General features: G+C 40.5%; 1 pseudogene; it reads left to right on the forward strand.

The window, feature by feature from the left end:
* Positions 1-1,553: 1,553 nt before the first annotated feature.
* LOC141141603 (small ribosomal subunit protein uS14-like) lies at positions 1,554-2,382 on the forward strand (annotated as a pseudogene).
* The last annotated feature ends 16,124 nt before the right edge of the window (positions 2,383-18,506 follow it).

The following is an 18,506-nucleotide window of genomic DNA, read 5'->3' on the forward strand; positions in this document are numbered from 1 at the left end:
TGAGGTGGTATGCTTTGGATCATGAGCAGTTCCTTTCCTTCTCCATACTCTTCTCTTCCCATCACTCTCGAAGGATTAGAATCCCTGTCAGGTTTGGTTTTTAGGACCCCGTTAGAAGATTTACCCTCACTTACTATCCAACCGACAACAGTTTCATCAGACAGGAAAGTGAGGCAAACTCCAACAGCAACACAGTCATGTTTTGTTTTTAACAGGTAAAAAATAATTTATATTAAAATAAGTAAGGATAGGAAGGCTAGAACACATACAAGCTTTATATTGCCATCAAAACATCCACCATGGAACTATACAGTGTAATAACCTGGGGCTACATCCAGCTTCAGTCTCTCGTGAGGCATAGTCAGACCAATCTTGTCATGGAGATGGACTTCAACACACTAGCAGAGTGTTTCTTAACTTGCTTGCTCACCTCTCTGCAGTCATAAGAGGCACTCTAAGAGGTCTTCTTTCTAAATAGTTGTGGGCTAATCAGTCTGATACACCCTCTGTACTTTGTTGCCCAAGGCCTTGGCTTGTTTGGCCTAACCCCAAATCCAAACCTTCTCTCAACATTACTGTCTCCAATTTTTATTCTAGCTCAAGCCCCTTTTAAATAGATTGGGGGGGGGGGGGGGTTGGGACCCCAGCCATTTTTTGTCCCTAATTGGAAAATTTCCCTTTTGCTTTGTATCCCAGGAACAACAAAGGGGACCTCAACAAAGACACATGTAGCAATAAAGGACCTACAGAGATTTTCTGCCATTGGAGAGTTTGTACCGAATGACTATGCAGGGAGTGAAGGAATATTTCTTCAGTGGGGGCTACAGATAAAAATATGAAAAAGGTTATATCCTTCTCACTCTATGCAAAACTAAATGTTCTTGCCTGATAAGTTTTATTACCGAAACCACAAACTTAACACAGGACCAGCTGAAAATCTGAAACTTCAGCACTGCACAAAAAACTATAATGAAAACAATACTGTAACACTTAAAGCGTACAGAATTCTATGGGAAGAAAAAAAGTTAAAAACAAAGGCAGAAAGTGTAGGAAAAAAAAAGATTCGCCTTACACGACCCAAAACTCACTTAAGAGACAAATTTATTTGGACTTGAGCACTTTGCTTAGAAATATGCAGGGCTGAAAATGACTCACATATGTAGCTTACTATTGATGGTGCCGGCATTGGTGGTTGAAGATAAAGCAGTACAGAGCTTGCTAACAACTTCTATCATTTATCTTACTTAGAACAGGGAGCTCCTCCACATTGTGCTTAAGTGTTTCCCACGATGAGTCAAGCTATGACATTTATGCTCATCTCACCTTCACCAAAACTTTCTACACAGATAAAATATAGAAGAGATAAACCAACATGAATAATGACTCTGGTCTTAGTGTATCTGCAGCCTTCATGGATGATATACATCTAGGGTGTATTTTCTAAATTTTTTGGACCAGCCAGTTGTATATTTTATGTTCACTGACTTCACCTTTGGATTGACTAATCGACATAACTAAGGAGAATTTTCTAATTAAAGTGCACCTGTTTAGTAGCAGATGGAAAGCTCCAGAGTGGTAGAGGAGGGAAGTGTAGACACAGCTTGGTAAATGGTGAAACTCCTAAAGCTAAACTCCAGGAAAAACTTAACCCCCCCTATCTGATCACTGGGTTGGCAAAAAGCAAACTATCCTTTTCCTGAGCAGAGAGCATGATGGGCCATCAGCAGCTGTACTGGAGTCACCCAAGGAAGTTCAGCCAGGGATTCCGCTCCTGCCACGTGTTCAAATAGACATGGATTGATCCGCAAATATGGACTGAACATGTGTCGCCAGTGCTTTAGGCAATAAGCAAAGGACATTGGCTTTATTAAGCTGGAGTAAATAGATACTTATTTGGATATCTGTACATCTGTACAGGGTCTATGGCCAGAAATGAATAATTCAGATGAGATGTACAAATGGTACCTACAACTTTGAAGAACATAAACGTGAATTATGTTGGCTTTACAACTTGTAGTTGGTACCCAAGACTTTGAAGAACACACACATCTGAATAAAATTGGTTTATACCCTCTAAAGAAAAAAAAAAAAAAAAAAAAAAGAAAATTCTCACAACCCCCATGGTCACTGCCTGTGTGATGTGGACAATTCCTATTGGCCGGCCAGCAGAGGGGTCCCGTCAGGATCTTGAAGAGAGATGACGTTGGAGCAATGGGAGTGAAGAGGCCCAGACGATGAGAGTTAACAAGCAATGCTGGATTCGTGGTCTCTGCAGGAGGAAACGGCACCAGAAATGGACCTGAATGGTGGGGCTGTATAACTGGTGAGTATAAATGGTTTAACTAAATAAGGAAAACTTTAGACTGGGTAGGAGGAGTAAGAGCAGGGTGGGAGGAAGGGAGCTATAGTAGGGGGAAAACATTTTTTTTTTGGGTGGAGTTGAGCTTTAAGCTACCCAAAACACAGTGCAAATTTTGGCCTAGAATTCGTTACGTGGTTGACTCTGTCGAACCTTTCCCATCCAACTGGAAAATGTAAGGAGTTGTTCCTTCCTTGTGAAAGACTGTTAATTTGCAAATGTTTCCTGTTTTGTAAGAATCCTTAAATAAATATATAATCGCAAAGAAAAACAATGACAGCATCCAACCAGATGCAGCCGTTGTTTGAGTATTCTGACTGCCGCTGGCGGCAGCTGTAATGGCCTAGCAAGAGGGATTCATCTATCTGCGCTGTTAATTGTCGGACTCTGTTAGGTATAAAATATACAACAGTATATGGCCAGTTTCATTGAAAACTGGAGTTGTAAAAGTTTTTTGACAGGCCTTTGGAATTAACATCATTTTTAGAATGCAGGAACCCACATCCACCAATTAGACTTTAGCTCACTGTTGGTTCAACTGAAGATTCATTTTGTTTGGTTAATTAATCCAGGTTGATGTACATTTGCAAATTGTTTCTCGCTGTATTGAATAATCCAGTAAGACTGGCCTCTCTAAAGCAGAACTATAACATTAGGGCCTTATGCACACTGGGTGTTATTAACCTGGCGTGGGGCGTCTGAAGTTTTTTTTGTTCTGACTCTAAATACCCCTACATATTAGCCTATGTGTTTATGCACACATAGGTGTTTATAGGAAATTAGAGGCTTTTATAGGCACAAAAAAACTAACAGCCAGTGAGTCCAGGAGCAATGGCACTTGGCAGAAAAAAATGATTAATGCATGTAAACACATCTAAATGAGTGCGATTAGCATTCATTTAATTTAATGGCCTGAATAAATTATTATTCTGGCCATTGAAATTTCTTTACACCCAAGAGCTTGATGCGCCTAAATGTTTACAAGCGTCAGGCTTTATTTTCCTGCCAAAATGCCTCTGCCAGGAAGAAAGAAGTCTAGGAAAGATAGCAAAACATAGAGTGTGCATGAGACCTTACAAGCAGGAAGTTTAGACTAACAATAGTATCTGGTCACCAGTACAGGAAAAAGCCTTTCATGGTTTTATAAAAGGAGCACTTGATAGACAAGTTGAATTGATAAACGTGTATCCTTTAAAGCTGAACTGCAGAAAAATGTCAGTTACCTTTCGCAATGGGGCACTGCAAGGGTACGTGCTTGTTTTTTTTGTTTTTTTTTGTCTGGAGGACTATAAAAAGCAGTTTTACTTACTTTTTCTGATCATCTGAAACTGTTTCTCTAGCCACCCCTTTAGTCGCAGGAACACTGACATCATTGCCACTATGACCTCTTTGTCACTAACTCCTTTAATCTACTTGCTGTCACCGAAACCTGGCTTCTTGAATCTGACACTGCTTCTCCTGCTTCCCTTTCCTATGGTGGCCTTCTCTGGACTCATTCCCCTAGACTTAGTGGAAGCAGCTGGGGTGGAGTGGGAATCCTCCTATGTCCACAGAACACCTTCCAGGTTGTTCACTCTCCTCCCTCTCATCACTTAAAGCTCACTGTATATGTCTATTTACTCCAAAATCCTTAACGTGTTACTAAATCCAGTGGTATGAAAATAGTTAATCCCCCCCCCGTGCCCACAGGTTATAAATCTTCCTTTTACATTAAAATATTGCCACTATATACCATGGTTACATCATAAACCTCAGTTTCTTCAGTGCTGAGAGTTCAGGAAGGTGGAGTTTTTCACTGCAGTAAAATCAGCAGGCCCTGATGGAGTTAGCCCCAGGGTGCTTAGGACATGTGCAGACCAGCTGGGGAGTGTTCTTCAATGAGTCTTTAACTTGAGCCTGAGTCTACAAAAGATTCCTGTGTTGTGGAAGACATCCTGTCTTGTCTCTGTGTCAAAGATACCAAGTCCTTGTAGTTCCAAGAATTATAGACCAGTGGCTTTGACCTCCCACATCATGAAGACCTTGGAGAGACTTATTTTATTTCAGTTAGGACCCAAGGTTAGTAAATTTTTAGACCCTTTGCAGTTTTCATACCAGCCAAGACTGGGGGTTGAGAATGCTATCATTTTCATGTTAAATCGCATGTATGCACATGCACACCTGGATAAGTCAGCTCAGCAAGCACTGTGAGGGTCGTGTTTTTGTACTTCTCCAGTGCTTTTTTTTATCAGGCCGGATGTTTTGGGCGAGAAGCTAGCAGCAATACAGGTTGATGTTTCCCTTGTGTCATACCTGACAGGAAGACCGCAGTATGTGCGGCTGCAAGACTGTGTGTCAGATAGGGTGATCAGCAATATTGGGGTTCCACAGGACACAGTTCTCTCTCCCTTCCTTTTTACTCTTTACACCACTGATTTCAACTACCAGACGGAGTCTTGCCATCTTCAGAAGTTTTCTGATGACTCTGCAGTAGTGGGATGTATCAGGGATGGGGAAGAGACTGAGTATAGGACTGTGGTGGAGAACTTTGTCACATGGTGTGAGGTTAATCATCAGTATCTAAATGTGACAAAGACAAAGTAGCTGGTTGTGAGTTTCAGAAAGAGGAAGCAACCAGTGACCCCAATCTCCACCCGAAGAGTGGATGTGGCAGTAGTAGAGAGTTACAAATATCTGGGGGTGTGGTGGGCATCCCTGGGGGTCCTGGTGGCATCCCTGGTGGTCCTATGTGGGCATCCTCGGGGGGGGGGGTGCGCTGATAATCAATCAGCGCAGACCCCCTTGTCAGGAGAGCAGCCGATCGGACGCGAGTGAGGAAAAGCCGATACACGGCTCTTCCTGTTTACACCGTGATCAGCTGTGATTGGACACAGCTGATCCTGTGGTAAAGAGCCTCCGTCAGATACCGTCCAGTCAGGATAACAGAACCACCGCCCGGCCGTCTTTTTGCTATAGGCCAGGCGGGAAGTGATTAAATATTGTGCCTGGAGCCCTTCCTTTGTACCGTCAGCAGGAATCCAGACATCGGTGGTATAACAGTTGGGAATTCTCAACATAAAATTTCGGCCTACGCAGACGACATGTTATTCTCCCTTACCAACCCTGTGATATCCCTCCCAAATCTCTTTAGAGAAATCAAAATATATGGCGCCCTTTCCAATCTCAAAATCAATTTTCAAAAATCAGAGGCGATGGGCATTAACCTCTCACAGACTCTCAAGATACAAGTCCAGACAAACTTTAAACTAAAATGGAATAACACGGCTTTGACGTATCTAGGTACTATTATCTCAACACACATATTTTCCACCTCTTCTTTCTAGGGTACGTGCTCTATTAAAAAAATGGTCGTCAGGCTTACACTCCTGGTTCGGCCGCTGCAACATACTAAAAATGAGCATACTGCCAAAATTCATATATCTTCTACAGGCTCTACCCATACATGTCCCCGCCACCTACTTACGACACATACGACAATTGTTCTTTGAATTTATTTGGGCCCACAAACACCCCCGCTTGAAGAGATCACAACTCACTCTGCCAAAGCAGTATGGAGGTCTAGCAGTACCAGATGTTCACAAATACTACCAAGCAGTCCATCTTGGTAGACTGGTGGACTGGAATAGACATAGCCCCTCAAATTATGGACTCAGATTGAATAGAGTCAGAGCTCTGTTCCATTGACTAGAGCACCTTGGTGTTACGATACCTTACCTAAAGATATAAAATCCCACCCTGTTATTGGACACACAACGAAAGTATGTTCCCTTCTGTTTAAAAAGGGATCTATTTCATCCCAAAACTTGCCACTCTTCCCGATCTTGGGAAACCCCGACTTTACTCCGGGGTACCAGGAAGATCAATTCAAACACCTAATGTCGTCGGGTTATACTCAGGCTTCCCACTTCCTAAAACTAAAAAAATGGCCCAGATTACAAGAACTCATGAACCCGACGGGTACATTTCAACTAAAGTTTTTGAACGCCCTCCAGACCACTCATTTCTTCAGATCCCTCCCCCCACCACATAAATTTGATCAACCCTTTACAACATTGGAAGAAATTTGTTCAACAGAAGGGACTCTACCACACACACTGTCGTGCATGTACAACCTTTTGATTACTCCCCCAGACACCTATTCACTAAAACATATCGCGGACTGGGAACGAGACTTGAACTATACCTTCAGCTCACAACAGAAGCAACGTATTATTCAATTTACATACAAATCTTCCATATGTACGAAAACACAAGAAACTAACTTCAAAATCTTGACCAGGTGGTACAGAACACCTGAGAAATTAAGTAGGATATTCCCGACGTCCTCAGATAGATGCTGGAGATGCCAGGAGGAACGAGGTACACTACTCCATGTGTTTTGGGACTGCCCCGATATAAAACAATTTTGGTTAGGAGTCAAAAATATTATGCAGAAATTTACAGACCGACAGTTACCAGATGACCCGGCCTTTTACCTCCTTCATGTGTCAGAAGTGTCGGCAAAAACTTATAAAAAATCAATTATTCGCCATCTCCTTGATGCCGCCAAATCTTGCATTCCGCTTAAGTGGAAATCCTCACAACCTCCGACAGTTAGAATGTGGCTCAGAAAGGTTCAGGAAATCAATAAATTTGAAGATCTTATCCTGTCAGCTCGTAACCAACAGGAGAAATACTCAAAGACATGGTCACTCTGGAACATGTTTGTCTACTCGGATGAGGGCAAGACTTTAATTGGTACCCCAGATACAGAATGAGATTAAGAAATAGGAAGATAGACCCCTATGGCAACTACAGCTTCCCCCTTGGTGTTATATATGTATTTCTCTCTATGTAACATAGACGTAACAGCTCGTGATGTCACATTACCCTCCATCCCTACCCCCTCCCCCCTCCTCCCCCTCTACTTTTCCCCTAACTTATCTAGATTCTTATTCTATCCTATATTTCAACTTCCTATATTCCTTTCCATCTGTTCTTTCTGATCTCGCTCTGTGTTTTACACAGGGACAGGTTTGACTTTCTTCTAAATAAAATGATAAGGGAAGACTACATGGTTTACCAAGCCAGACAATGTATTTACAATACCATTTGACAGTTTACTGCTTAATGATGTTATATCCTTCATTGTTCGGTTCATGTTGAACATATATTTGTATTGTATCATGGGTCCATGGACCCCTCCCTTTGGCTAAATAAATAAATAAAAAATTTGTAAAAAAAAAATATTGTGCCTGGAGGGTTTCTTTAGTCTGCCTGTAAAGTAGCACATCTTTCCCATGTTCATAACAGTACCACAACAAAATAAAATTTCTAAAGGAAAAAATGTAAATCAAAACTGCTCGCGGCTGTAATGTATTGTCGGATCCTGGCAATATACATAAAAATAATTGAAAAAAATGGCGTGGGTCCCCCCCCCCAGTCCATAACAGGCCCTTCAGGTTTGGTATGGATATTAACCCCGCACCAATATAAAAAAAATGGCATGGGGATCCCCCTAAAATCCACACCAGGCCCTTATCCGAGCACCCAACCTGGCAGGCCGCAGGAAAAGGGGGGGGCGAGAGAGTGCCCCCCCTCCTGAACCATACCAGGCCACATGCCCTCAACATGGGGAGCGTGCTTTGGGGTCCCCCCCAAAGCACCTTGTCCCCAGGGCCAGACTGGGAATAAAAACCAGGCCTGGAAAAAATTCTGGTGACCAGAGACCACCTTCCGCAGAAAGAATTATATTATTGTTCAATCCTGGCAATGTAGATAAAAATCATTGAACAAAACGGCCCCCCCCCCCAAACCATTACTAAGCCCTTCAGGTCTGGTATGAATATTAAGGGGAACTCTGCGCCAAAATAAAAAAAAATGGCGTGGTTGGTCCCCACCAAAATTCATACCAGGTCCTTCAGGTCTGGTATGGATTTTAAGGGGAACCCCACGCCTAAAAAAAAAGCGTGGGGCCCCCCAAAATCCACACCAGACCCTTATCTGAGCACGCAACCTGGCAGGCCACAGGAAAAGGGGGGTCTGCCCAGTGGTTGTGGGGGTCTGCGGATGGGAGGCTTATCGGAATCTGGAAGCCCCCGTTAACAGGGGGCCCCTAAATCCTGCCCCCCCCCGTTGCGGGGACACCTCCCATCGAGGCACAGTTTTTCCGTCTTTTTTTTTTTTTTTCGGTTCGTCGCTGCTGTGATTGAAAATGGATGGACATTGCAGGACACTTTTTAAAATTCTTTCTGAAATGTACTTCACCCACGCTGTGACAAGGGTCCCGCCTCCTCCTAGACCAGCTTGTGTGATAGACAGAACACTGCGTCTATTTCCTGCCATTAGATCAGTGTTCTGTCTATCACACAAGCTGGTCTAGGAGGTGGCGGGACCCTTGTCACAGCGTGGCTGAAGTACATGGCCCCGCATGATCAACACCAGACCCTTATCCAAGCACGCAACCTGGCAGGCCACAGGAAAAGGGGGGTCTGCCCGGTGGTTGTGGGGGTCTGCGGGCGGGAGGCTTGTCAGAATCTGGGAGCCAAAGGGGCACAAAAATCCTGCCCCCCCCCCCGTCGTGGGAACGCCTCCCATTGAGGCACGGTTTTTCCATCTTTTTTTTTTTCCGTTTCGTCGGCGCTGTGATTGAAGATGGATGGACATTGCGGGACACTTTTTAAAATTTTTAATAAAGGAATTGCCCAAAACTGTCTCCTGTCATTTTTTCTTTTTGAGTAGGGGTTCTTTTTGAGTAGGGGTACAATGTACCTGATACCCATTCACATGGGGGAGCAGGATCTGGGGGCCCCCTTGTTAAAGGGGGCTTCCAGATTCTGATCAGCCCCTGTCAGCAGACCCCCACAACTAGACATGTGCACTACGTTTCGCTCTGAATCGAAATTCGGACAAATGTTTCATCATTGGGAAATTCGGTTGCATATGGATTTTCGAATTACAAAAGTAACAAATTTAAACGAATTCGAAAAAAAAACAAACGATTTTCTAAAAAATACAATGAAATAGAATATAAAATAATAAAGCAATATAATATATATATATATATATATATATATATATATATATATATATATATATATATATATATATATATTTTTTTTATTATTATTCTGTGCTATTGTTTTTCTATGATTTTCTTTTCTATTATTTTCTATTCTATAAATCTTTTCTATTCAAATTCAAGTTCATTCTATATGAAATTCGAATTTTGGAACATGGCTTCTGAAGTTCAAATTTCGTAAAGATTAGAATAGAAAATAATAGCCTAGAAAAACAATAGAACAGAATAAAATATAATATTTATCTATTCTGTTCTATTGTTTTTCTATGCTATTCTTTTCTATCATTTTCTATTCTATTCTAATCTTTTCTATTCAAATTTGATTTCAGTCTATATGAAATTCGAATTTCGGAAGATGTTATAATATTTTTTTCTATTCTGTTCCATTGTTTTTCTATGCTATTCTTTTCTATTCTATTCTAAACTTTTCTATACGAATTTGAATTCATTCTATGTGAAATTTGAATTTCGGAAGATGGCTTCTGAAATTCGAATTTCATATAGAATGAATTCGAATTTGAATAGAAAAGATTAGAATAGAAAATAATAGAAAAGAATAGACTAAAAAAACAATAGAACAGCACAGAATAGAATATAATATATATATTTTATTCTATTCTGTTCTATTGTTTTTCTAGTCTATTCTTTTCCACACTATTCTAATGTTTTCTATTCAAATTCAAGTTCATTTTATATGAAATTCAAATTTCGGAAGATGTTTTATATATATAAATATATTATTTTTAATATTTTTAATTTTATTTTTAATTATTTATTTTCATTTATTTATTTTAAAATATTATTATTTCTATATAACCATTTTCCGAAATTCGAATTTCGTATAGAATGAATTTGCATTCAAATAGAAAAGATTAGAAAAAAATAGAAAATAATAGAGAATAATAGCATAGAAAAACAATAGACCAGCATAGAAAAAATATTTTATATATATATATATATATATATATATATATATATATATATATATATATATATATATATATATAATTATATTTTTTCTATGCTGGTCTACTGTTTTGGTACAGAATGAATTTGAATAGAAAAGATTAGAATAGAATAGAAAATAATAGACAAGAATAGCATAGAAAAACAATAGAACAGAATAGAAAAAAATATAATATATTCTATTCTTATCTTTTCTATTCAAATTCATTCTGTACCAAATTCCAATTTCGGAATATGTTTTTACATATATACATATATATATTATATATTTTTTCTATTCTGTTCTATTGTTTTTTCTATTCTAGTCTTTTCTATTAGAATGCTATTTCATTCTATTTCTATATAACCATTTTCCGAAATTCGAATTTCGTATAGAATGAATTCGCATTCAAATAGAAAAGATTAGAATAAAATAGAAAATAATAGAAAAGAATAGCATAGAAAAACAATAGACCAGCATAGAAAAAATATTTTATATATATAGATAGATAGATATATATATATATATCTATCTATCTATATATATAGATAGATAGATATATATCTATCTATCTATATATATAGATAGATATATATATATAAAACATCTTCCAAAATTCGAATTTCGTAAAGAATGAATTCGAATTCAAATACAAAAGATTAGAATAGAATAGAAAAGCAATAGAACAGAATAGAAGAAAATATATTATATTATATATATCTATATCTCTATATCTCTAGATCTATCTATCTATATATATATATATATATATATATATATATATATATATATATATATAGATATAGATATATAATAAAACCATCTTCCGCAATTCGAATTTTGTATAAAATGAATTCGAATTTGAATAGAAAAGATTAGAATAGAGTAGAAAAGAATAGACTAGAAAAACAATAGAACAGAATAGAATAAAATATTATATTTTATTCTATTCTGTTCTATTGTTTTTCTATGCTATTCTGTCCTATTATTTTCTATTGTATTCCAATCTTTTCTATTCAAATTTGATTTCAGTCTACATGAAATTCTAATTTCGGAAGATGTTCTATATATATATATATATATATATATATATATATATATATATATAATATATTTTTCTATTCTGTTCCATTGTTTTTCTATTATTTTCTATTCTAATCTTTTCTATTTGAATTCCAATTCATCATATACGAAATTCGAATTTTGGAAGATGTTATATATATATTTTTTTTCTATGCTGGTCTATTGTTTTTCTATACTATTCTTTTCCATTATTTTCTATTTTATTCTAATCTTTTCTATTTGAATGTGAATTCATTCTATACGAAATTCAGAAAATGGTTATATAGAAATAGAATGAAATCGAATTCTAATAGAAAAGACTAGAAGAGAAAAAACAATAGAACAGAATAGAAAAAAAAAAAATATATATATATATATATATTTTTATATATATATATATATATATATATATATATATATATATATATATATATATATATATAAAACCATCTTCCAAAATTGGAATTTGGTACAGAATGAATTTGAATAGAAAAGATTAGAATAGAATATATTATATTTTTTTCTATTCTGTTCTATTGTTTTTCTATGCTATTCTTTTCTATTATTTTCTATTCTATTCTAATCTTTTCTATTCTAATTCACTTTCATTCTATACGAATTTCGCAAAATGGTTATATATAGTTTACTTTTTCAAATTCGGTCAAATTTTTTCAAATGTGGTACAATTTTTTCGAATTTGATTTTTTTCGAATGCGGTAGAATTTTTTCGTAATTTGACAGTTTTTTTCAAATGCGGTAGAATTTTTTCGAATACGGGCAAATTTTTTAAAATTCGAATACAAAACTAAACGAATCCCGAAAACGAATGTAACGAATGCAACAAATGACCCGCTGTGTCATGGAACTGAGTCTAAAATGTACTTCGGCCGCGCTGTGACAAGGGTCCCGCCTCCTCCTAGACCAGCTTGTGTAATAGAACACTGAGTCTATTTCCTGCCATTAGATCAGTGTTCTGTCTATCACACAAGCTGGTCTAGGAGGAGGCAGGACCCTTGTCACAGCACGGCCGAAGTACATTTTAGACTCAGTTGCATGACACAGCGGGGAGACCGCTGTGCGTAATCCAGGCACTCACTGGTGAGGCTGTATAGATGGGCACAGTGAGGCTTATTGATGGGCACGGTGAGGCTTATTGATGGGCACAGTGAGGCTTATTGATGGGCACAATAAGGCTTATTGATGGGCACAGTGAGGCTTATTGATGGGCAGTGAGGCTTATTGATCGGCACAGTGAAGCTGCATGGATGGTGACGCTGCATGGATGGGCACAGTGAAGCTTATGGACGGGCACAGTGAGGCTTATTGATGGGCACAGTAAGGCTTATTTATGGGCACAGTGAGGCTTATTGATGGGCACAGTGAGGCTGCATGAATGGGCACAGTGACGCTGCATGGATTGGCATGGTGAGGCTGCATGGACGGGCACAGTGAGGCTGCATGGACAGGCACAGTGACGCTGCATTGATGGGCAGAGTGAGGCTGCATTGATGGGCACAGTGAGGATGCATGGATGGGCACAGTAAAGCTGCATGGATGGGAACAGTGAGGTTGCATGGATGGGCACAGTGAGGCTGCATGGACGGGCACAGTAAAGCTGCATGGATGGGCACAGTAAAGCTTAATGGATGGGCACAGTAAGGCTTCATGGATGGGCACAGTGAGGCTATATGGATGGGCACAGTAAAGCTGCATGGATGGGCACGGTGAGGCTGCATGGACAAGCACAGTAAAGCTGCACTGACGGGCACAGTGAGGCTGCATTGATGGGCACAGTGAGGCTGCATGGACGGGCACAGTGAGGCTGCATGGACGGGCACAGTCAGGTAGGCTGCATTGATGGGCAGTGAGGCTGCATTGATGGGCACAGTGAGGCTGCATTTATGGACACAGTGAGGCTGCATGGACAGGCACAGTGAGGCTGCATGGACGGACACAGTGAGGCTTATAGATGAGCACAGTGAGGCTGTATGGAAGGGCACAGTGAGGCTGCATTGATGGGCACAGTGAGGCTGCATTTGATGGGCACCGATGAGGCTGCATTGATCTCTTGTATCATACCTGCAGTCTCTGACCATCTCCTGTATCATGTCTGCAGCCTCTAACCATCTCTTGTATCATGTCTGCAACCTCTGACTTATATCTCTTGTCCTATATCATGTCTGCAGTCTCTGAGAGAGTCTGGAGAGGAGTAAAGAGTGGGAGTGCCGCCAGGATGGGGGTCATGGGAGAAGTCAGATGTGTGCGGACCGTGGAGAGGAGACTATAAGGTAAAACCAGAGCCACCAACCTGGAGTTGACTGACTGAGCCCTGCACGGTGCACCTGAGAGGAGGTCAGTGACAGTGCGGCCAGGCCAGTCTTGGGGGGGTAACTGATGTAAGGAGGGGAGTGAATACAATAATGTAAGGGGGCACTGATATAAAGGTTCCTCCTCATATCAGTAACCCACCCCCCATTACCTTTGTGTACTCTTTCTGCGGAAGGTGGTCTCTGGTCACCATAGTCTTCCCCCCCATGTTCCCAGAGTCCCTGGTATCCCCCTTGATGATTGTTCCACTTTTAACTGGAATTTGCTGATATATATATATATATATATATATATATATATATATATATATATATATATATCCCTATGTGCTTTCATATCTGTCTTATCTATATATAATACACTCTTCAAATGTGCTTTAAAATGCACGGTTTTCCCTTTTATGAATAAGACAATGACATAATGATGTTGGGCTGGGTATAATAATGCTATGGGGCTGGTATGAATTTTTTTCTAGGGAAGGTTTTTATTCCCAGTTCGGCCCTGGGGACAAGGTGCTTCAGGGGGACCCCAAAGCACCCTCCCCATGTTGAGGGCATGTGGCCTGATATGGTTCAGGAGGGGGGGAGCTCTCTCGTCCCCCCCTTTACCTGCTGCCTGGCAGATTGTGTGCTCGGATAAGGGCCTGGATTTTAGGGGGGACTCGCACGCCATTTATTTTTATTTTGGCGCTGGGGGGAACCCACTCCATTTTTTTCAATGATTTTTATGTATATTGCCAGGATCCGACAATACATTACAGCCGCGAGCAGTTTTAAATTACATTTTTTCCTTTAGAAATGTAATTGCTGCTCTCATTCATTACATTATGTACGGCCACTATGTAAGCAGCCTTACATAGTGTGGGGAATGGACTTAGCCCCCTGAGCCATGATTGGCCAAAGGCACCCTGCCTTTGGCCAATCATAGCTCTCACAGGAGCGCTGTGATTGGCTAAAGCATGCAGGTCAGGTGCATGCTTTGGCCAATCAGCAGTCGTCGATGCACTGCGATCTCGTTGTGGGGCATTCCGCGGGCGCTCAAATTTCCCATGAATGCCCCATAATGTTCGGAATTCGGTGAATGGGCAAACACCCGATGTTCGAGTCAAAGTGTAAGTAACCACGGGCTCATTCCTATTGACCACCTCCTCCAAAAACTTTACTCCTTTGGTCTCCATGACTATGCTCTTCTCTGGCTCTCATCCTACCTATCTCATCGCACCTTCAGAGTCACTTACAATTCTACTTCCCCCTCTCCTCTTCCTTTCTCTGTCAGTGTCCTCCAAGGTTCTGTTCTTTGACCTCTACTATTCTCAATCTACACCTTCTCCCTGGGTCAGCTGATAGCCTCCCATGACTTTCAGTGCTGAAAACACCCCTATCGATCTCTCTACCCCTCAGCTCACTCCATCAGTCTCCTCACAAATCACTAATTTAGTAACAGACATATCAGTCTGGATGTCACACCACTTCCTCAAACTCAACTTGTCCAAAACTGAGCTCATAATATTTCCTCCCCATGTGCCCCTTCCCTTCAATTCTCTGTCAAGAGCAATGGCACAACTATCAACCCTTCCCTAGGTATTGCTAGGTATTATCCTGGACTCTGAACTCCTAATTCACTCCCTGGTTATCTCTCGTGTCGACTACTGCAACTCCCTCTTCGTTGGCTTACCATTAAATACGCTACCCCCTATTCAGTACATCATGAATGCTGCTGCCAGACTCAAACACCTTACAAACCGCTCAGTGTCTGCTATTCCTCTCTGTGAATCCCTCCACTAGCTGCCACTTACCCAACAAATTAAATTCAAAATACTAACAATAACTTACAAAGCCATCCACAACTCGGCCCCCAGCTACATCACTAACCTAGTCTCAAAATACCAACCTAATCGTTCTCTTCATTTCTCTCAAGACCTCTTGCTCTCTAGATCCCTTGTTATCCCCTCCCATGCTCGCCTCCAGGACTTCTCCCGAGCCTCTTCCATCTTTTTGGAATTCCCTACCCCACTCTGTCCAACTATCTCTAACTCTATCCACTTTTAGGCATCCCTGAAAACTTTTCTCTTCAGAGAAGACTAATCTGCCTCCTCCTAACAATTGTACTTTTATTTTCTTCATCGGATCATCCTCCACAGTTATTACCTTTTATGTCACTTGACCCTCCCTTTTAGATTATAAGCGCCAATGATCGAGGGCCCTCTGAGTCTTTCTGCAATTAATTACATTGTAACTGTACTGTTTGCCCCAATGTTGTAAAGCGCTGCACAAACTGTTGGCGCTATTGAAATCCTGTATAATAATAAATAATAATAATCATCACGTACATACAATATAGAACCAGCAGCCCTCTATTATAACTAAGGGCCCATAATCAGCTTCTGGGGTAATGAGGAACAATGCAAGTAAAACTGCTGATCATGTTCCCCTAAATAATAATGAGCATTTAAATCTTGCAATGCAGGGGGAGTCCTACTGCAAAGATAACTTTAAAGTGGAGCTCCACCCAAAAGGGGAAGCTCTACTTCTCTACCTAATCTCCCCCCGCCCCTTCCACATTTGGCACCTTTTGGGGAGATGGGGGGAGCGGGTACCTGGTTTTGACAGGTACCTTGTCCCACTTCCGGCTTTTGCCGCAGCAAACTTAGCTGGAAGTTGACCCCCTTTCTTCCCCCGCAGCCGGCCTATTCACGGAGCACAACCGGTTTCCCTTGATCAAGATGGCGGCGCCAGCACCCGATGGCCGAGGACAGCGCTGGATTCCTGGACAGGTAAGCACCCTAATGTTAAAAGTCAGCAGCCTGTGCAGAGAGCAGAGCTGTAGGAGGGATTTAGCAGCCCCCACCCACTACAGGATGCTGCAGAAAACGACAGAAGGGAGCGGAGACAAGACCAGTCACTCTGCACAAGGAGAGAATGCAGCAATGACTGGTCTTTATTACAGGAAGCTCAAGCACAGAGGGAAAGTTTCACACTGGATTACTGCACAGATCTGGAAGAAATATACAAAGCACACCAAGATTCAAGGAAGAATACACATCTCTTGTATTTAGATGATACTTGCTTATCCTAGAGTTCAGTTTTAAGTGTTGTAGTACCAGATGTATGTGTGTAGGTGTACAGATCTGGAATACAAGCACTCCAGAGCTCTGCCTGAATATGGATTTAATTCCTCGGCACGCAGACTCCACCCAACATATTTCACTCTTCACTGTGACGACCCTGCAAAGTTAGGAGTAGCCAAATACTTTCATTTGTTTCACATGAATGCAAAATGAGATTACGCATTAAAGTCACTATCCATCCAAATGTCTGCACGGATCATATTCTCTATATCTTTTCATCTACGGACATTTGCTGAGCACCATGAAATAAAATGAGAAATCCATGTTGTTTCTGTGGATCGTATTTATGAAGTAGAGTAAGGATATCTAATGAATTGTCCATATATGAGGGGCCTAAAAGCCTCTTTCACATCGTATATTTAAAGCAACCCTAACTGCAGGGAAATTAATATCCATATCAATTTTATGTGCAGAAGAAGCCAAACAGGAAGCATACCATCATATAATTTTCTGCACACTCTGAATATATGACTGCACTGTCTAATGAAAGAACAGAGGAGAGCAAGAGTCACTGAAACTGCAGTCTGTCCAATTGATGGCTCATGTTGTCGTACTTGAGACCCCCCTCCACCAAAAAAAAATAAAACCTAACTAATTGTATAGTCAGAGGATTGGAGTTTCAGTCTTACATAGCTTCAAACTGTCTTGCTCTTGGTGTAACTGTTTTGGAACCAAAATTCCAGCCAACGTTCCTCTGTGACTGTCCCTCTTGTATGAGCGATGTAGAGCTTTATTAATTATTTTTTAACTATACACTGTATCCTTACCAAACACCTCAATACCCCCAATCGGTAAAGCACATTTAAATCATAGAACAAAATTAGCACATTGCAGCTCTCAGATCCTTAGATGGGGTCGCTGCGCTCGTTTTTTTTTTAGCCTTATTTTTCATTTCTTTTCACCTGCCGATCCTGCCTGTACCATACTTCCTGTCCTATGAGGACACGCTCACTTAATCTAATGAGGAGTAGTGTTGTCACCCTAAAACACTTAGTATTAGAGAATCATTCCCTCCTTGTAGTACACAGACATAAATTGGCAGGGTTGATAACACTGCTTGAGATTTCAATGCAGCAGAGGCAGAGCGCACATGAAGTTTTTATCAGCTCACTGGATTTGTGTCAGGATCAACAGGTACTTATAGCAAAGAAAAATAACAAAGTATTATTATTACAGGTATCGCTATAGCCCCAACAACTTAGGTTGTACACTCACATCAGTCCCTGCCCTCAAGGAGCTTACAACCTAAGGTCCTTAAAGAGGTTGTAAACCTCCAACCAAAACCTCAAAAAAATAAAAAAAATCTGCAAGACAAAGGCATAATGAGCTAGTATGCATCGCATACTAGTTCATTATGATATACTTACCTTAGAACGATGCCCTGGATCGGCCCTGGCACACCGCTGACAGGGCCAGCATGTTTCCCAGAGTTAAATGATGAAGAAACTCCTGCGCTGTCAGAAATACCTATGCTAAGGGGCACTGCTGCAACACCTAAATGGCTGATCCAAACAGACAAAAGTGGTATGAATAAAGTAAATGGTGATTGCGCTGTGATAAGAGGGGAAGGAAGGAGGAGGAAGGGGATAGCTCAAATGTATAGAGAGGTGAATGAAAAATGAAC

Source organism: Aquarana catesbeiana, linkage group LG04 (genome assembly GCF_042186555.1).
Source record: "Aquarana catesbeiana isolate 2022-GZ linkage group LG04, ASM4218655v1, whole genome shotgun sequence".
Lineage (NCBI taxonomy): Eukaryota > Metazoa > Chordata > Amphibia > Anura > Ranidae > Aquarana > Aquarana catesbeiana.